Raw genomic sequence first — 19,928 nt, 5'->3', positions numbered from 1 at the left:
CAGGATCATACTCTGTTTAAGTGCCGAAATAAATGGGTAGAGGATATAGGAGAGATAGAAGAAAAACAATGGGAAATGGCGCTTGAGGCTATTCCGGTGGTGTCGCTTTCCGCAACCCAAAGACTGTCACAATTATTTATTCTCCATAGGGCTTATAGGACATCAGTACAGCTTTATAAATGGGGACGAGGAGACTCCCCACTGTGCCCTAAGTGTAGAGTACACAGAGGGGATTTCATCCATTTAATTTGGAGGTGTCCAAAGCTGTATAGATACTGGGAAGAGGTCTCCCAGCATATTTCGAGGTTGGCGCGGGTTCCCATCCCCCTAAACCCGACTGTATACTTGCTTGGAGCCATAAATGCAAAAATGTTCCCGGGAGGAAAGTACTTTATGTTAACTAGATTGATGTATCTGGCCAGAAAACTTATTGCAAAGTACTGGACGGCCCCAACGGTGCCTACAGTGAAGCAATGGATTGCCTACCTCAATTCTCTTCTCCCTAGAGAACGACTAGCTTATAGTTGTAGAAGTGATAGGGGTAAATTCGATAAGATATGGCAGTCATGGTTGGGGGATGTGGACCTGGCCCCGCATCAATTGATAGTAGAAAGGCTTCAGATGTAGAGACGGGGGGAAGTGTAGAGAGGAAGAGGGAGATAGAGACAGTCGAGGGAAAGGAAGACGAGAAGGAAGTGTGCAGGGACGGGGAGAAGGGAGAGAGAGACAGAAAGATGGCCTGTAAAATCAAGGATAATACAACTAGATAATCAAGAACATTGGATAGGGGGGAAGTTAGTGGCTATTGTGAATGTGGTGAATGGAACACTAAAGGTAATAGGAAAGTTTTGTTGTGATGGAGGGGGGGGGGTACAGGGAGGGGAGGGGAGGAACGGTGGAATAAAACAAAGAAAATGGAGTAATGAATTAGGAATAGAGATACAATTTTGTATGGAATGAGGGTAGAAACACAAGAATGAGCTTGTATAAACCACACATTTTATTCTATGTCTTTGTACTATTAAATAACACGAATGATTGAAAAAAAGAAGGAAAAAAAAAACCAGAGAATTTTGTTTCTCATGGTCTGAGTCCTTCAGGTGCCTTTTGGCAAACTCCAGGCGGGATGTCACGTGTCTTTTACTGAGTAGTGGCTTCTGTCTGACCACTCTACCATACAGGCCTGATTGGTGGAGTATTGCAGAGATGGTTGTTCTTCTGGAACTCTCCACAGACAAATGCTGGAGCTTTGTGAGTGACTATCGGTTCTTGGTCACCTCCCTATCTAAGGCCTTCTCCCCCGATCGCTCAGTTTGGCCGGGCGGCCCACTCTAAAAAGAGTCTTGGTGGTTCCACAGTTCTTCCATTTACGGGTGATGGAGGCCACTTTGCTCATTGGGACCTTCAACGCTGCAGAAATTTGTGTACCCTTCCCTAGATCTGTTGCTCGATACAATCCTGTCTCAGAGGTCTACAGACAATTCTCTGGACTTCATGGCTTGGTTTGTGCTCTGACCTGCACTTAACTGTGGGACCTTATAAAGACAGGTGTGTGCCTTTCCGAATCATGTTCAATCAACTGAATTTACCAAAGGTAGACTCCAAGTTGTAAAAACATCTTAAGGATGATCCGTGGAAACAGGATGCACCTGAGCTCAATTTTGAGTGTCATGTCAGAGTGTGAATACTTTCCAAAAAGGAGTAATTTAGGGGGTGTTGGAACTGTCCTGGCATTTATGCCACACATCACCCACTCTTCTAACTGCGTTAACCTTTTCACTGCCAAGTTTGTACGCCGTAGGGACCTACAGAAGTGCCTGCAGGTGGCCAAGTCCATACGGACCTAATTTCTCCCTCTCCTATAAGCTTATGGTCACTTCAATGACCATAAGCTTATATCAGAATTGTTCAGCAATTGTTCATTCTATAACTCTGATCAGTGAATTACAACCCGCTGATCAGAGTTATTAATCCTAAATGTGACCAACCCCCACCGCCGATTCCTTGTCTCCTGCCACTCCACCTCCCGCCGCGCTTTCTCATCTCAAACTGCCCCCCTCCCGCTCTCCTCTCCTATCCCCTTCACCCCCTTCTCCCTCCCCCAGCACTTATCCCCCTCCACTCGATCCAACCCCCCCTCTAAACCGGATCCCCGCAGCCACCATCATTGGCCGGCATCCCTCCTCTGCCACTCCCTCCGACTTTAGGTGTTGCATGGGGCTGGGGGGATCCAGATGTGTGTGTCCCCCAACTGTCCCCGTACCCCCGATCCATGGCCGCTGCGAGCGGCATCTCTCCTTCCCCTCCTGATCTCCGCGATCTGTTAGGCTGGGGGGTGCGGGGGGGGGGTGCGGTGCGGATGGGGTGAAGTTGGGACTTGGATGCATGTGTTTACTAAGCTCCCCCCTGTAGTACAGTGGATATAGGCAGCGATCGCTCCTATATCCAGTCACAGCTGTTTTTTTTTTTTTTTTTTTTTTTTTCTTTTTTTAAACTCAAACTTAGTAAGACTCCCCAGGTCTGCCCGCACTCACCCCTCCACGGTGACGGTCCCCGCACTCATCCCTCCACAGCTTCCTCATCTTCTCCTCCTGGCCAATCCTGTCTGTCCTGATTGACCAGGAGTAGAAGCCGGTAGACCACAGCAATAATTCGCTATTGTCCCAAGTAGGTGGGTTCGGGGTGCAATGCTCTGTGCCCCAAGCCCAACCTTTTTCAAGCCAATTAGATCCTCAGGCTCCATTAATGTGGCTTGAAAAAAAACTCAAACGTATGAGCCCGGTGCCCCTAATAGACCGGCTACTCCTGGTAAGACCCCTTTCACATAGAGCGGACTCTGTCAACCAGATTTTGCCTGCTCAGCAGGGGATCTGTCTGCTGATCCCAGCTGTGTCTGTGACCTGTCCGCTCCGCTGATGCAGAGTGGACACGGACACAGCTCGCTATTCTCTATGGGGTGGTCGGATGGAAACTTACCACCTGTCCCATTCCATCGGATACCATCTGATCCGATCTGCTAGATGGATGGGGAATGGGATCCCCATCCCTCTCTTTTTAGCAGACTGGACTTGATCGGATGCAGGCGTGTGTAAACGGACACATGTCCATTTACGTCAGCCTCTCCATAGAGAACATTGGGTGATCCGATTGGACCCGCCTAAAAAACGGACAGGCAGATCCGATCGATGTGCTTGTGTGAAAGGGGCCTAAGACCTTGTTCAGACAGGGCATACACAGAGTACCTTTACAGGGATGCACAGGTCTTCCGTGTGTCTCTGTGCAGGCCGTCCCATTGATATCATTTGGGATGTAGCACCTGCACAAACAGAGCCGTTTCTGCCAATTTTACATCCATTTAGGCCACATGCATGTCCCTGAGCTCACACTGTCTGCTTTCGGGGTCATGTACCCACATCCACTCGGATGTCAGATTGGTAACAGCAGCTATGCCTGTGCAGCCGTTTCATCCCAATTGACATAAATGGGACTGCCTGTACGGGAAAGCATGGAACACCTGTGCGTTCCTGTGCAGCTAAACATAGCCCTCAGTGGGCGTACACTTTTGCGCAAATATCATGGGGCCTTTAAAAAGAAAATGCTATTGATTTTTTTCTACTGGTCCTATGCTTTCAGAATAATATGGTTTGGGTTTTTTCCACAAATTCTGAAGAGTAAAATGAAAACCTTCAGATTTTTAGATAAATTTGTATATTTACATTTTTGCGTACGTTTGATTTTAACCATTTTGCAAAAAGGCACAATGTAAAAATTAAAAATATTTGTTATGTATAAACTCCATACAGGTAAAGCTTTTATGTTTAGTTGGACTTTAGCAGGAATTTTGTCAAATTAGCTGTGTTTATATTTGCTAATAATGGTTTTAGTGTATTTTTAGCAAAAATATTGTTTTGATTAACATTTGCGCAATTACCACGGGGGTCTTTCGCAAATTCTGAAAACTGTAAGGGAAAAATGAAAACCTTCAGATTTTTAGATAAATTTGTATATTTACATTTTTGCGTACGTTCCATTTTTAACCATTTTGCAAAAAGGCGCAATGTAAAAATTACAAATATTTGTTATGTATAAACTCCATACAGGTAAAGCTTTTATGTTTAGTTGAACTTTAGCAGGAATTTTGTCAAATTAGCTGTGTTTATATTTGCTAATAATGGTTTTAGTGTATTTTTAGCAAAAATATTGTTTTGATTAACATTTGCGCAATTACCGTGGGGCTCTTTCGCAAATTCTGAAAACTGTAAGGGGAAATGAAAACCTTCAGATTTTTAGAGAAATTTGGATATTTACATTTTTGCGTACGTTCAATTTTCACCATTTCGCAAAAAGGCGCAATTTAAAAGTTACAAATATTTGCTATTTACTCAATACAGGTTAAGCTTTTATATTTAGTAGGGATTTCATAAAAGATACTGTTTTATCTGCCAATAATGGTTTTAGTGTTTTTTTTTCAAATATGTTGATTTGATAAACATTTGTGCAAATACCGCGGGGTCTAAAAAATCAGTTATTTTTCTTCTTTTTATTCTACTGATCATATGCTTTCAGAAAATATATGATTTGGGGAGTCTTTTACAAACTCTGAAAGCTATAAGTGAAAAATAAAGCAAAGGAAAAATTTCAAAAATGGTGTGGCCACCTGAGGGTACAAAATGGAGCACAGGGCCTGGCAGCGAAAGGGTTAAGACCAAGCCTTTTCTGACACTTTTTTTTTTGTTTACATTAAAAAAATCTTCTTTTTTTGGCTAGAAGATCATTTTGAACCCCCAAACGTTCTATATATATTTTTAAAGTAGAGGCCCTAGAGAATAAAAGGATTGGTGTTGTAATTTATGTCACATGGTATTTGCGCAGTGGTTTTTGCAAATGCAATTTTTTTGGAAAAAACTTTTTTAATTTTTAATGTGTGGCGGAGGTGGTTGGAGAGGAAGAGTAGAGGAGCGGTAGAGGTGGGGGGGGGGGGTTCTGACAGTAGCCAATGAGAGTGCAGTCTTGGGCGGTGACATGTGCAGAGGCAGAGTTGCCTGGAGTCACTGGAGGATTCCGGAGACACACCTGACTCCTCTGGTATAGGGATGTGACATGGAGAATATCTCCCCCATATCACATATGGCAATCTATTCTCAGGTCCGTGCCGAGCGATCTCTGATACTTTGTATAATGCGGGTGAATGGGGCGGAGTCAGGTGTGACGGGGCGGGGGCGGACAAGTCGTAGGTGGCTCATGTGACGCAGTGGACCGAGTGGAGACCGGGAGGGAGTCGGTGAGTGAGAGGCGGCCGGTGAGCCCAGTGTACGGGGATATAAATACACCCATCTATAATGTGTATACACACCTGTACATTGTATACACATCTGTACATTGTAAAAGTATGAAAATGTGGGGCTCACAAATTAAAATATACATGCAAAAATATATATAAATGAGTGTAGATGTGAATTGAAATAAACAAAGCAAAATCCAAATGAAGTGAAGTCCAAATGAAATAATCGAAAGTATTCTAAGTGTTTCAATCCACGATGGGAAAAGAAACTTTTCAGGTGCAGAAAACGACAAACGCTCCAGAACTTTTCAGGTGCAAATCAACACCCCCATATGTGTTCCCACCCACTAAATGACGATGACCATCAGCTTTACAGTCTGGGGGTCGCTTCAGGCTTAAATGATGGTATCCAGAGAAGTTCAGGGATGGTGATGTACACATCAGATCAAAAGGATTCTTATTAGAATTTCTCAGCAGAATTGCCAGACACCAAAAAAGATTTAAAAAATGGAACTAATAGTGAAAGTACCGTTTTAAAAGGATTTATGCCACATACAAATGGGTAAAAGTATATAATTAAAACAGGCATGTAAAATGGGATTGTAGATGTGTCAAAATGCCATTCACGGCGTGCGTTCCACAGACCAGGACGTGTGTTACCACGAAGCAGGAAATTATGTCAGTGCCGCCGGAAATGCGTCAACGCGTTCCACCCTCCCACAGGGCGTCATCAAAGACAGGGCGCACTTCTTTCTTTATTTATCGTGATTTAATCACTATATTTTGATTTGTCACATCTGACTAAAAAATTATTAATTTTTTATTTTTTGGTTTGTATTTTTTTTCAAGCCTGATCCTTTTTTTTTTTTTTTTTTTTTTTGACCAGAATATTTTTGGGTGTGTTTTGTGTGTCAAGTTACCACAACACCATTATTATTGAGTATTATTTAATCTCAAGGAGGTTGCTTGGTGTTGGTGTCTCTTGTTAATTTGACATTGTATTTTTGAAATGTACCTGTCTCCTCACAAACTGTCCTTTTTGAAGAAAACACACATAGGCAAGTATAATTGAAACAAAAATTCATTTATTAAGGGCTCATAACCAAACAAAGAAGGAGGCAACGCTGGATAAACAGCAGAAATTGGCGAAGCCTTTGGCCCCCGGGGCACACATCAATTATTTAAATTGGTGGCCTGAGGAGTCCATATATAAGGGAGTTCAGTCTGGTCCAGAAGTCCATGAGATCAGGAACAGCAGCAGATGACATGTATGTTCCCAGGCTGTGGTCACACAAGAGCCTGCATCTTTTGCCAGACCAGACTGAACCCAGGCCATCACTCTCTGGTCTTCCTTACACGCTTCCTTCCTGGCTGTGTCTCTGGTGTTTGGAGGTGTGGCAGGAGGAGGAGGACCTGGAGGAGGAGGAGGACCATGGGTGAGCTGACAAATGTGGCTTTCGCATATGAGTTGGCCCCTCAACCCCTTCTGTAGAGCTTCTAAAATGACACACTCACATAAGAGGCGTTGGCCCTACTCCATTTGCAGCATTTTGCAGGCTGTTATGGCAGCAAAATCCTCTTCCACACTGTGGGGTGTTCTGAGGGCCTCAGTAGCCTTCCAAAATAGGCCAATTGCAGCCTCCTCCAGGTTACTCCTCTTCCTGCCACTTTTTCTTTGAAGGCGGAGGGGAGGGACCTGGGTATCGGGCAGGCTACTTGGCCCGGCCACCTCCTGGCTGAGACTTCCCTGTGTATGAAAAAGGGACATCGTTTTAGTTTTTGGTTCATCAATCATAATCATAAATTAGTACTTCTTACTAATGTAGATTTAACATCATTAATTTGACAACCCAAAATATTTAGAAGAATGCTATACCTGACTCAAGCTGGGCTCCTCCACATGTTGCTCTCTGGAAGGCCCAGGTCAGTCTGTCGTAGTACCACAGCCTGGGGACATAAATGTCATCTGCTGCTGCTGATCTCTGGGAATCCTGAACCTTCTTGTGCTCCCTTAGATAAGTACTCCTCATGGCACCAAATAGGTGATGTCTGCCGTGGGGCTTCACAAATTGCAGCAATTCGTCCAGCGCTGCCTTCCTCTTTGTTTGGTTCTTATAATCGGGGTGGTTTACCTGCCATAGACAAGGCAGCTCCCTGAACATATCTATGGATATGCTCATAATCTCCTGATCCTTCAAGATATCCATTTTCTCTGCAAGACACAACACAAGACAAACCCTAAAGTCAGGCTAAAGTCTCCTAATCTTGTCCCAATAGAGGCCTCAATCTAGAAGCAGTATAGGCCCAATGTTAAATCTTACCTTCGTTATCACGATCGGTGCCTCCGATACTCCTTTCTCCGCTGACACAAATCGTACGTACTACGCACGCGTGTTACGCTTTATATAAACTGCGCATACGTGAAACTCTGCCTGCCCCTGACGTTCTTTTTAGTCTATTCCCTGCCCCTTCACGTTCGGCGCAGTGGGGGAAGAGCACATGGCGGAAACACAGCAGGTGCGTGCTAATTACAGCAACGAGGAGGAGGAAAGCCCGGAGCCAGAAACATCCCGAACCCAGAGGAGACGATTTAAGGCCTCAAATGGGGAGATGGTCGACATCCTGAAGAGGATCGACTATGATGGGAAGTATGGACCCCCAATGTCAGAAAGGCCAAGATCATGGCGAAAGTAGTCAAGAGTCTGCAGAAGAATTTTGGGGTACGACGATCGAAAGATCAACTCAGGAAGCGGTGGTTGGACCTCAAATTAAGGGAGCACGAGCAGTACAGAAGGATCAGGAGAGTGCTGCAAAAAAGTAAGTAGTTGTCCAGTGTTCCTATTCTTTATTCTTATTACGTTTGTGCTGCTCCATGTGCTTTTCTTAACTGTTGTACAGTTTAAAATGGCAACTTTCATGTTCATGTGCACATTATTCGTTCGTATGAAACATTGTTAGTTCAGCATAGAAAACACCATGTTTTGGACATATGCATTTGAATACATTTTTGCTAGCCTACTTCTCTTCAAATAATTTTGGTGTCTAGATGGGTTGTTAACTAGAATGAAATGCAAACTAGATTCTGTGTAAGGAGAGGACACTCAGCAGCTGTTTACACATCTGGACACTGGAGCACTAGTGTGGGACACCAGAACACCCTTGTTATTAGGGGGCCCCACACAGGTGCTCCAGTGTATACTATAGGGGTGACTCCATCTGTGAAGCTTGTACACAACAGGTAAGTATTCAAGCTTGACAAAGGAAAAAAAATATTTCTTCATCTTGCAACTCTGCCAAAAGAGACAATTGTACCCCACTTCCAAGCAATGTTTCATATTCCTATTTCTGCCATCAAATATCTGTGTGCTAAGTATACCTATTTTTTTTTTACATAGGGGAGAAAAGACTCGGAGGACACCACTCATTCGAGGAGACCACAGACCCCCCACCTCATGAGGAAGTGGAAATCCCCCAAAGGCAACAGGAGGAGGAGGGAGACGTGGTGGAAATTGTCACCACAACAGGTGAGTGTCTGCGACCACAGGCTCAGATAACATATGGGTGGCGGCATATTTATAATACATGGTGTGTTTTTTTTATATATATTTTTAGGTGATCGTAATGTTGTGGATGAAGGACATTTCACCAGTGAAAGTGCCCAGAACCTGATCGGGGAGATCATGGGGTGTAATAGGGACTTGGAAAACATCCAGAAAAACATCAATGATGTTAAAAACAAAATGAAGATGAGTTTAAAACCCCTCAAAATCCCTAATGTAGTTTGCATTTTTTCCACATAAAATTGTTGCACCTTTTTTTACATAGTGTCAGAAAGCCAAATTTTGAAGATGCACACAGTGTGTCAACATGTGCTATCTGCCATCATGGGAGATCAATGTATGCGTTTTGTGGGTGCAACTCCTTCCTCAATAATAAAGTAGCTGAGGGGAAGGGGTTGCACCCACAAAACACGTCCCTTGATCCCCCATGATGGCAGCTAGCACATGTTGACATTCGTGAATTTGTGTGCATCTTCAAAATTTGGCTTTTCCAGGGGTGACTTCACCCCATCTGAACGCAATATCAAACCCAGTTTAGAAATACTCATGTCTGATATTGCCTTCAATTTATAACAAAGTTGAACTTTGTAAGTTCCAGATTTGTGTATTTCTTGTTGGTTTTAAACATGCCTGTTTTACCTTAAATGGACATTTCTACTTTTATTAATGTGACCCCAAAAATTGTTATACAACAAACATGTTGGTTTCTTTTAAAAACCTTTAATAAATGCACATGTGATTGTGCTTGTATTAAAAAGATTGTTCATCAAGAATGTGTGGATTCTTCTTTCAATGTTCCCCAAATTTTTTGTTGGTAAAATTGTTGGTTTCTGTGACAATGGGGGTTATTTCCTAAGGGCAAATCCACTTTGCACTACAAGCGCAGTTTCAGTGCAGTCTCAAGTGCACTTGTAGTGCAAAGTGTCTTTGCCTTTAGTAAATAACACCCAGCAATGCTTTCTAATGTTACACAATCACGCCATTTTCAGGACTCCCCAAATTTATGTCATGATCAGCTAAAAGAAAGACGAGCAGTAAATGTCAGCAGATATTTTAGTTCAAATTTGTTTTTTATTTAAAAAATGTCTCAGACATTGTCTGGCATATTGATGGCTCCCCTACCCGCAAAGTATTCCATGTATCTTAGACGGACCTCGCGGGCACTCAGGGGGGCAAGCCAGGACGGCCAGCTTCAAGCGCCGTCAGGGTTGGTTCATTTGCTTGAATTCCAGATTCAGGCCCAACTGAGCCAGCATAGTTCACAGAATTTCTCCATAAAAAGTTGTGGCGAACACAGCACGCCAGGATGATGTTTGAGTTTATACTCCGCCATATGTATGGGTGTAAGAAATAGGCGGAACCAGCTGCCATTATTCCAAATGTGTTCTCTACCACTCTTCTGGCTCTGGCCAGCCGGTAATTAAAAACCCTCTAGTCCGGGGTGAGGGTCCTCATACGGAATGGCCGCATAAGTTGGTCCCCCAGCGCAAACGCCTAATCCGCAACGAAGACGAATGGGAGTCCTTTCACATTGTCTTCTGGAGGTGGCAAGTCCAAGCTGCCATTCTGGAGACGCCTGTAGAACTCCGTCTGGGCGATGACTCCACCATCTGACATCCGGCCATTCTTCCCTACGTCCACATACAGGAACTTGTAAGTAGCCGACACCACCGCCAACATCACAATACTATTGAACCCCCTGTAGTTGTAATAGTATGACCCCGAGTTGGGTGGTGGGATGATGTGGACGTGTTTCCCATCAATTGCCCCTCCGCAGTTATGAAAGTCCCACCGCTGGGCAAAGTGGGAGGCCACAGTCTGCCATTCCTGTGGGTTGGAAGGAAACTGTGGAGTCAAACAAGAAAATAAAATTAATCATTTTTCACATAGCAGATTAGACACACATTCTTGGCCAACATCAATATTACATTTATTTTAAGGAGTACTTAAAGACAAAGGTATAAGGTCCACCGATCAGATTCCTCCCCCCCCCCCCCCTCTCATGGGCCATTTTATAAATTTTAGGGGGGGGGGGGGGATGTTTTGGACAGGTAACCCTCTCCACTTCATTGAGAGATGAATGCCTAAATAATGTGTATTACTTTGGCCAGCCCCTCCTTACTTACACTATTGGCAGCCCACTGGACAGGTAAGAAGTGTCATAATACAAAGAGATAAATACACACTGTACACATTTTAGCACATTTTTACATTCTGCTATTACCTATCAGGATAATAATAGGATACAAAAACTTCAAACAGTACCATTTAAAAGTATTCAGGCAGGCCCTTGCACTACATGCTTTGGGGAATTCATCCATAAATCTGACCACGAAAGAGGTGGGTATAGTGTGTATGGGTTTGGCAAAGTCAGCAGATAGAGGATTTTTTATCAGCTGAGTTAGCAGTTGGGGGAGGGAGGGTTCCAAATGATTTTGTGACCCCCCCAAAAAAACCTCTGGCACTCTGCCAGAATTTAAAGCACACATCACAATTTTAAACATTTTAGGTGGTATATGGGGTAAAGCACTACTATGGAGCTGACAAAAATACATTAAGTGACTACACTAGGTGAATATAGGCCTAGGAGAGCATGTTGGGGAGGTAAGTGAAGGCAAATATGTATGAAGGATAAAAATTACATAAAAATCCAGCATGCATGAGGACAAAGGGGACATTCACAGCATATTACAATCTACAATCATGGTAATTAGGGGATGAGGAAAGAAATACAATATATTATCAAACATTAAATACAATAAAATGTGATGTTAAAGGATAAAAATCTTACCTTTAATATACTCCTTCTGCAGGGCCTGGATGATGGCAGAACAGGTCTCCGGGATAATGATCCCCAGAGCCTGGGGGGAGATGCCTGTCAAGGACTTAAGGTCCTGCAGGCTTCTCCCCGTCGCAAGTACTGCAGGGTGGCGACTAACCTCTGCTCCGGAGTGATGGCTTGCCTCATGCAGGTATCCTGCCTGCTGATATAGGGGGTCAGCAAAGCCAACAAACTGTGAAATACGGGTTCCTTTATCCTGAGAAAGTTCCTGAAATCGTCAGGATTATTCTCACGGAGCAAAGGCATGTGACAGAACTGGTCACCCTGAAACAACCAATTCTTGGTCCATGAACTCCTCCCCACCCTGTTCATGGACTGGACTTGTGTCAAGGTAAGGACCCCAACACCAAGCCCCCGCACAGCACGAACTCTACGAGGAGTACGTATACGCAACATGGCCAGAAAACGGTCACCTGCTCAGAACGAAGTAACAGAACGCACTGAAGAACAGCAAGGCCTGTGAAGAGCGACCTGAAAATCAGTAATGAACAAACACGAACACAATGACAAGTCAATTGTACTCGCTGCACGCACTGAAGACCAGATACAAACCCACAAGCACAAACTGAACAGCAGAAAACAATCTGAAAGCCACGAGTCTGAAAAAGCGCGAATCGTCTCTCAGCAAACTTTTACTAACCCGAGATTAGCAAAAGGAGCCCAAAGGGTGCCGCGCTTGGTTCTGAACTGTCCTTTTATAGTCTCGTCGTACGTAGTGTACGTGACCACGTTCTTGGCGATCGGGAATTCCGACAACTTTGTGCGACCGTGTGTATGCAAAACAAGTTTGAGCCAACATCTGTCGGAAAAAATCCATGGATTTTGTTGTCGGAATGTCCAATCAATGTCCGATCATGTGTAGGGGGCATTAGAATACTTTTCATTTAATTCATTTGGACTTCACTTGATTTGGATTTTGCTTTGTTTATTTCAGTTCACATCTACACTCATTTATATATATTTTTGCATGTATATTTTAATTTGTGAGCGCCACATTTTCATATTTTTACATTTTTCTAGTGATTAGCACTTTGTGTGTGGCAGCTGCTTTTGTTTTCTGTTTCACTGTCTTTTCACCACTAGCGGGAGTTTATATTTTAGGATATATTGTTTACACCTGTACATTGTATACATTGGTGGCAGGCCGCTCATTAGGAGGCAGGGCGCCGGACGCATGGATTTCAATGTCTTTTTTTTTTTTTTATAAGCACATGATTAAAGCTGTAGGATGGAGTAGCGGGGGGGGGTTGTTTTTGGCCCCCCCCCCCCCAAAAAATGGAGCACCAGCCGCCACTGGTAGTGATGATGGGGTGGACACGTCCTCTCCCACTGCTTTTACATGAAAGCTGACCACTAGCTGAAAAAAACGATACCAAGATGATGCCTGCACAGGCATCATCCTGGTATAACAACTCGGTGTCCAGTGATATACGTTGCTGGTCCTTGTTGGGCATATATGTAATTTTTTTTTTCATGCAGCCTGTGGGCTGAACAAAATAGACGCATAGAAAGAACAGTCAATTAAAGGAATTTAAAGATTTTTTGGGGAGGTATCAATTGGTAGCTATTTGGAGGGCTCAACATCAAACCGAAAAAAAATATTCATACTATTCAAATATACATGATACATATCATAGAATAGACTACTTTTTCATTAAATGACCCGGTATGATGACTCCTTCAACTGATATAGGTGGATTCTTATGGTCAGATCATGCCCCGATATACTTGGAGCTTAGGATATGTGAATATAAAAAAGCGAGGGGGACATGGAGGTTAAATGATAATTTAATTAAAGATAAAGTATGTGAAGGCGATATCCATGAAGCAATAAAAGAATTCTTAATAATACACAAAAAAGATGAAACAACAATTTCCTTGCAATGGGAAACATTGAAATGCGTGCTATGGGGACTACTCATCAAGCACGGCTCAAGATTAAAAAAAAAGAGCAAAAGAATTGATGATAGAAATTGAGAACTTGTAAAAAAACATAAGCAGAGTATTAACTCATGTGACGTAATAACTTTAAAAAATAAAAGAATGGAATTACAGGCCGTGCTTGATGAGGAATCCCTTCGAGTTAGGGATAAAAACAGAACACAATGGTATCAATATGGAAATAAAACTGGGTAAATACTCGCTAAAACACTAAAAGACCAACAGCCCATGACCTCCATAATAAAAATCCTAAAAACAAATGGGGACCTAACGTATGATCCAATAGAAATATCTAAAACATTTCACACATTCTACTCTGTATTGTATAACATTAATACACAACAAGGAAATAAAGAAAAGGAAAATAATGGGGAAGAGATTAGAAAATATATAGAGGAAACGGCTTTACCTAGATTTCCTGAGGAACCAATTCAGGATCTGGAAAAAGAGAAATATCATCAGAAGAGATTCAACAAGTTATCTCTGAGCTGGTCCCAGGAAAAAGCCTGGGTCTGGACGGTTACACTTCCAGATTCTATAAAGCATTCCAAGATTTAATTATACCTATTCTTAAAAAAACATTTAACTCTATATCTAACACCAAAATCTTCGTCCTACAACGTACCGAAGCTCATATAATATTAATACCAGAGAAAGATCATACATCATGTATTAACTATAGACCAATCTCCCTGACCAACTTGGATATAAGAATATATTCAAAAATTATCGCAAAAAGATTAACACCTATTTTACCCAGATATATTAAGTTAGACCAAACGGGGCTCACGAAAGGTAGAGAAACTAGAGATAATATTATAAAAACCTGCACATTGGTGGAATATGCTCAGAGAGCCGCCATCCCCTCATGTCTTCTGGGCGTTGATGCGGAGAAAGCTTTTGATAGAGTGCAATAGCAGTTCTTAGAGGAAACATTGGTTCAGATAGGAATGGGTCCAAGAATGCTTAGTAGGATCGTTGCATTGTACTCCAATTCAAGAGCTAAGGTAAGAACAAACAGAATATAAAAATATCAAATGGAACTCGACAGGGATGTCCCCTGTCTCCTTTGTTATATGTACTGGTAATGGAACATCTAATTACGGCAATAAGAAAAAATAAAGATATTAATGGGATAAAGGTCAAGGATATAGAATATAAGACAGCTGTATGTGCAGATGACTTGTTATTATATGTTACTAATCCTATTATAACATTTCCAAACTTAATAAAAGAATTTAAAAGATTTGGGGAAGTGAGTAATTTTAAAGTTAATTACAATAAATCAGAGGTATTGAACATATCATTATTAAATAATACATATACACTTTTGCAAAAAGATTTTCCATTTAAATGGAAACAAGGAGCAATTAAATATTTAGGAATATTTATCCCGAAGGACTTGAATCAATTGCAGGAGTTGAATTACAGTGCGGCGATCCGAAAAGTAATTAAACTATTGCAAAAATATGATAAAATAACATATTCATGGTTGGGAAGAATTAATATAATAAAAATGGGCATATTGCCAAAGATATTGTATATTTTTCAGACAGTTCCCCTAGTCCCTCCTAAGAAATTAATGCTGGAATTAAAAAAAGCCCTAATGAGTTTTATATGGGCTCATAAAACCCCTTGAATAAAGAGAAATTTTAATTAGAACTAAAGAAAATGGAGGTCTAGCATTGTAAATACTTACAAGCAGCATCATTAACTAGCATTATTGATTGGTATCATAATAAGGAATCTAAACAATGGGTAAATCTAGAAGAGGAATTAATAGGACCACAAGATTTCTGCCATGGATAAAACCCCACTTAAGACCGGGAAAAATGAATTAACTATCTTTGTAAATGCTACATTAAAAATATGGGATACTGTAATAACCAAGGGTAAGCTTTCCACTATGATCGAACCTATGACACCTTTGTTCTCCAACCCCGAATTTCCTCCAGCTTTAGAAACCACAAATTATTTAAAATGGAATATATTGGAGAATGCCAGGGTGGAACAGATTCTAGTGGATGGTAAGCTACCAAAATTGCAGGACATGGGATCTGAATATAAAAGTAAATGGTTACAATATCGATTAAAAACATTTGTTGAGTCAAATATACCGCTGATAAATAGACCAAAAACAAAATTCGAAAAAAAAAAAAAAGAGAATCTAATAGATTCCTCCATTCACATCAATCGATGTGAATGAAGAAATCTCAGACAAAAAAAAGTGAAAAATACACTATGCCGAAGATTAGGGGCGATCTGCCCACTGGACCACCCCAAGACCCTCATGCTTGGGCGTATACATTTTTTTTTAACTGCAGATCAGAAATCTCCTCCCACAGTGCTGCTCGTACAGCACACCCTGCTGCTGTCAGAATAAACAGATCAGTGCTGCAGCTGAGTAGCATCCCTGCAAAGCAAATAACGATTAACAACAAAACAAAGTACCAAACAATAACTCAATAAAACAATTATTTTGTAATTATTATTTTTTTTAACCAGAGACCAGATCAGAGATGATCGTTTCTCGTGTTCACTGATAAGAATGGTAAACCCGAGAAACACTGGCGGGAGGCAAAAAGCCAGTTTCCAGCTAAAAAAAAAATAAAGCACTTGCAAAACGCAACATGTATATATACATATTGTGGTCGGAAAGCGGGATAACGGCAAATAATGCCAAGCTGCAGTTCCTAAAGCGAGCAAGAAACCTTTGTGTTAAAAGATGCATTGACATCAGAGACGTAGTACAGCCTCTGCATACGAAATGGCTTCTTTATAGTTAGTTTATAACGTTGAAATATACACAGGTCCATCCAGTTCAACCTTAGTGTTTGTGTGTTGTGTTTTTATATTCTCTAACAATTCCCAGAGCCCTATATATTCTGCTTCCCGAGAAAGAATTCTACGTTTTTTAAAGTGATTGTAAGGGTTTTTTTTAAATAACAAACATATCATACTTAGCACGATTTTGCCACGTTTTGCAGTTTTCGTCAGCCGTCGGTCAAAGCAGTTCAAAATGGTTCAAGTGTACATGAAGCCATTCTGAAAAAGCTGCGCTGACCTTTAATGTGGCCCTATGCTCTGCTGTGGGTGCTATCCAAGACACCTGCTGTTGTACTGTGTTTGTCAACAGCAGAGCACTTTACAGGTCCAGTGCCACAGTACTCTCACTGGTGGAACCCTGTCCATGAAGACTCCTTAGAAAGTATTTCTACTGGAATGGGTGAAGACAGTCTGGATGGGGCATGTTCCTCTGCATCCTGCCTGGAACTCTTTAGCTTGTCTGCACTGTGGGGACCACATGGCATCTTCCAGACCACCGCTGCGGTAAGTTAAAGGCATTACCCTTTTAAGGGAGCATGGTGTTTGTTTTGTACCACTGCTCCAGAGCTCCAGTTCGGAGCACTGGTCACAACACTTACGGTTGGTGGCAGGAACAGCGTCCTGCACCATTTTTGGGCGTCTACCTTTTTCAGTCTGCATGGGCCATTTTGAAATTGGTGCCCAGCATATGCTCTGTTAAACCTGCATGAGTCTCCCTTGTGTTGCCGCACTGCCTATGCATGCGCCATTACCTACGTGTGCCTGTGTACCTTCTTAGCCATTGCACCTTCTCCTAAGCTGCACCACAGCCATGATCTTTTCAGAATGATTATCCACAGGCTCTTGGCTGCCTTACTGTAATGAGCTCACAGATGGCCAGATATCATCCTCCCCTTCTGCTGCTATTCGTCTGTAACTACCCCTTTTGGGGCCTTCACATTTGTACTATGGCAGATCATAGGCACAGAGGGAGTAGTCCTGTGGACCCTTTCGGCTCCCAATCGACTATTAACTCTGAGTAGGCTTTCAGCGTTGCTGCCCAAAGGTTTGGCACCAACTAGGGTTTCCATGCTCCTTGGCATTCCTTGCACACATTTGCCTCAGCAAAAAAAAAAAGGCTAGGCCTCAGATACAAAAATTAATATATATTTTTTTTAAATCTGAGGCTAGAAAGAGTTTCTTTTGCAACTCCCAGTTCTCGTGGCCCAAGTTCAAGCCTGGGAACCCAGTTCCACCAAAAGTATCGGGACTCCCAAAGCTGTGAACAGTTCTCCTTATGGATGTCTGTTAACATTTACAACCATCTGCCCTAAAAGAGTCTTGGACGCTTGAGTGAACAATCTAGTGTCAAGTGGATACAAGCTAGAATTTCAAGCTTTCCCTCTGCCCCACTTCATGTGTTTGAGCCTGCCAACATCTCTGCAAAAACTAGCAGACCCCCATGCTGCTTTGACACAACTCTTCTCTTTCAAGGGGGGGGTGTCTTTGCTGGTTTTATGGAACAGAAATAGTTTTGGTGCTTCAATTCATCATCCTCAAAGAAAAATGGGGCATATACCCAATTTTGAACTTTAAAACTGTGTCTTCATTCAAGCACAAAAATTCTGCATGGTAGCTAAGTCAATCATTGCCTCCTTCCATGCCATTCATTTCTGGCCTGGCCTTTGTGGATATCACGAAAGCCTACTTGCATATCCCCAGCCAGCTCATCATTGCTACTTGCACTTTGCAGTGGGCATATAACACTACCAACTGTTACATTTTTGCAATACTTCTCTTCTGTCTGTCCATGGCACATTGGGCCTTCACTAAGGTACTAGGTCCTGTGCTTGCTCTGCTTCATACACTGGGTATTAGAGCCAACATAGCTTGGAGCATCTTGGTCTCCTACTAGATACAGCTCTAGATGCAGGGTTTCTTTTCTGCCAGAGTAACTCCTGACTTTTTGCCCCCTAGTTTGGACTCTGCAATCCAAGGGCCAGCCAACTCTCAGCTTTTGTGTAGGCTTGATAGTTGCCACTTTCAAGGCAGCTTATATTCCAAGTTCCACATCATAACATTGTAATGCAACATTCTAGCCACGTGGGACAAGAAGACATAGACACTGGACAGTTGTATGCACATGACGCCCAGGACCAGGTTGACCTGGTGGTTACAAATCCAGCCTTGGAGTTGAGGAAATCCTTCTATTTGCTCTATAAGCCTGACAGGCTGGGGAGGAGTCCTGGGCACCCATTCGGAACTCAAAGCAATTAATTTTTTCCTTCACTGCTGGACCTCTCCCTGTGGGTTCATGCAACCTGGATTCAGGTGGATTGTGAGGTCATGTTACCTGAATTACCATGATGGCTTATGGCAACCATTGGTGAGGAACCAAAAGTCTCACTGCTCAAAGAAATCCTGGCTTTGACGGACCTTCATGTTTAAAACCTGTTCACTGTGCACACTCCAGGTATGGAAAATTGATAGACATTATAAGCCATCATCTGGTGTCTGAAAAGTGGTCTCCTCACCCGGAGGTATTTCACCATGGTAACTTGTGTGATAATGTACTGCGACAGTCTAAAACGGGCCTTTGACAAAGAAGGTATTGGAAAAAATGTGTAGTTACTGATATGACGGTTTTCATATACTCTGTGCATAAACTCTTTACATATTGACTGCTGTCTAGTTTAGCGTAATATATTGTTTTTGTTTTTTGGAATTTATGGTCAAGCCTTTCACCTGATTCTGATTCTACAGCTAGTCAGATTTTACTGAGTTCAGTAGCCATGATTCCAGAATTTACCTTCCACTCCTAATAGTGAAATGCGGCCTCTTATGGCTTCTCTGTTTAGGTATATTGGTGATATTTGTATAGGAGAATATAATGCGAGAGAGCCAGCAGGCACACTTTGACTGCACTACTTGTGTTCCCTGAACTGCTACTGTAGTGCCCCCCCCACACACACCTTTTTGATATTTTTTTATTTTTATTTTTTTCTTGCCTATCACTTTCAAACGATAAATTTTCTGTGATCACTGCATGTTAAAAAAAAAAGTATCATGATTATTGTCTACTTATATATTACCGTATATACTCGAGTATAAGTCGAGTTTTTCAGCACATTTTTTTGTGCTGAAAGTGCCCCCTCGACTTATACTCGAGTCAAGCACTTTTCTGCAGCAAAAAATTTCATTTTCCGAACCGAATTTGGGGCCCCATATCTCAGGGCCACTTTGTGCTAGGAGCCCCAAATTTGGTGTGCAAACCCAGTGGAACTGGTACCACAACATATCCAAAGGGGTTCCTAGCACTAAGTGGCCCCGAGATACGGGGCCCCAAAATCGGTTCGGAAAATGTAATTCTCTGCTGCAGAAAAGTGCTTGACATTTTCTGAACCGTTTTTTGGGGCCCTGTATCTCAGGGACACTTGGTGCTAGAAACCCCAGCTTTGAAATTTTATGGTGCTAGTTCCGCTGAGTTTGCACACCAAAT

At 42.3% G+C, this 19,928-nt stretch overlaps 1 protein-coding gene across 4 annotated transcripts in view; it reads left to right on the top strand.

Moving 5' to 3' along the window:
• Positions 1-19,928, top strand: part of ZC3H7B (zinc finger CCCH-type containing 7B) — a 560,902-nt gene that overhangs the window by 359,424 nt on the left and 181,550 nt on the right. The gene's annotated exons all lie outside the window — the stretch shown is intronic.

Source organism: Aquarana catesbeiana, linkage group LG07, assembly GCF_042186555.1.
Source record: "Aquarana catesbeiana isolate 2022-GZ linkage group LG07, ASM4218655v1, whole genome shotgun sequence".
In the NCBI taxonomy this organism is placed as follows: Eukaryota; Metazoa; Chordata; class Amphibia; order Anura; family Ranidae; genus Aquarana; species Aquarana catesbeiana.
Note: the sequence above shows the minus strand (reverse complement) of the source record. Positions and strands in the feature narration are given on the sequence as shown.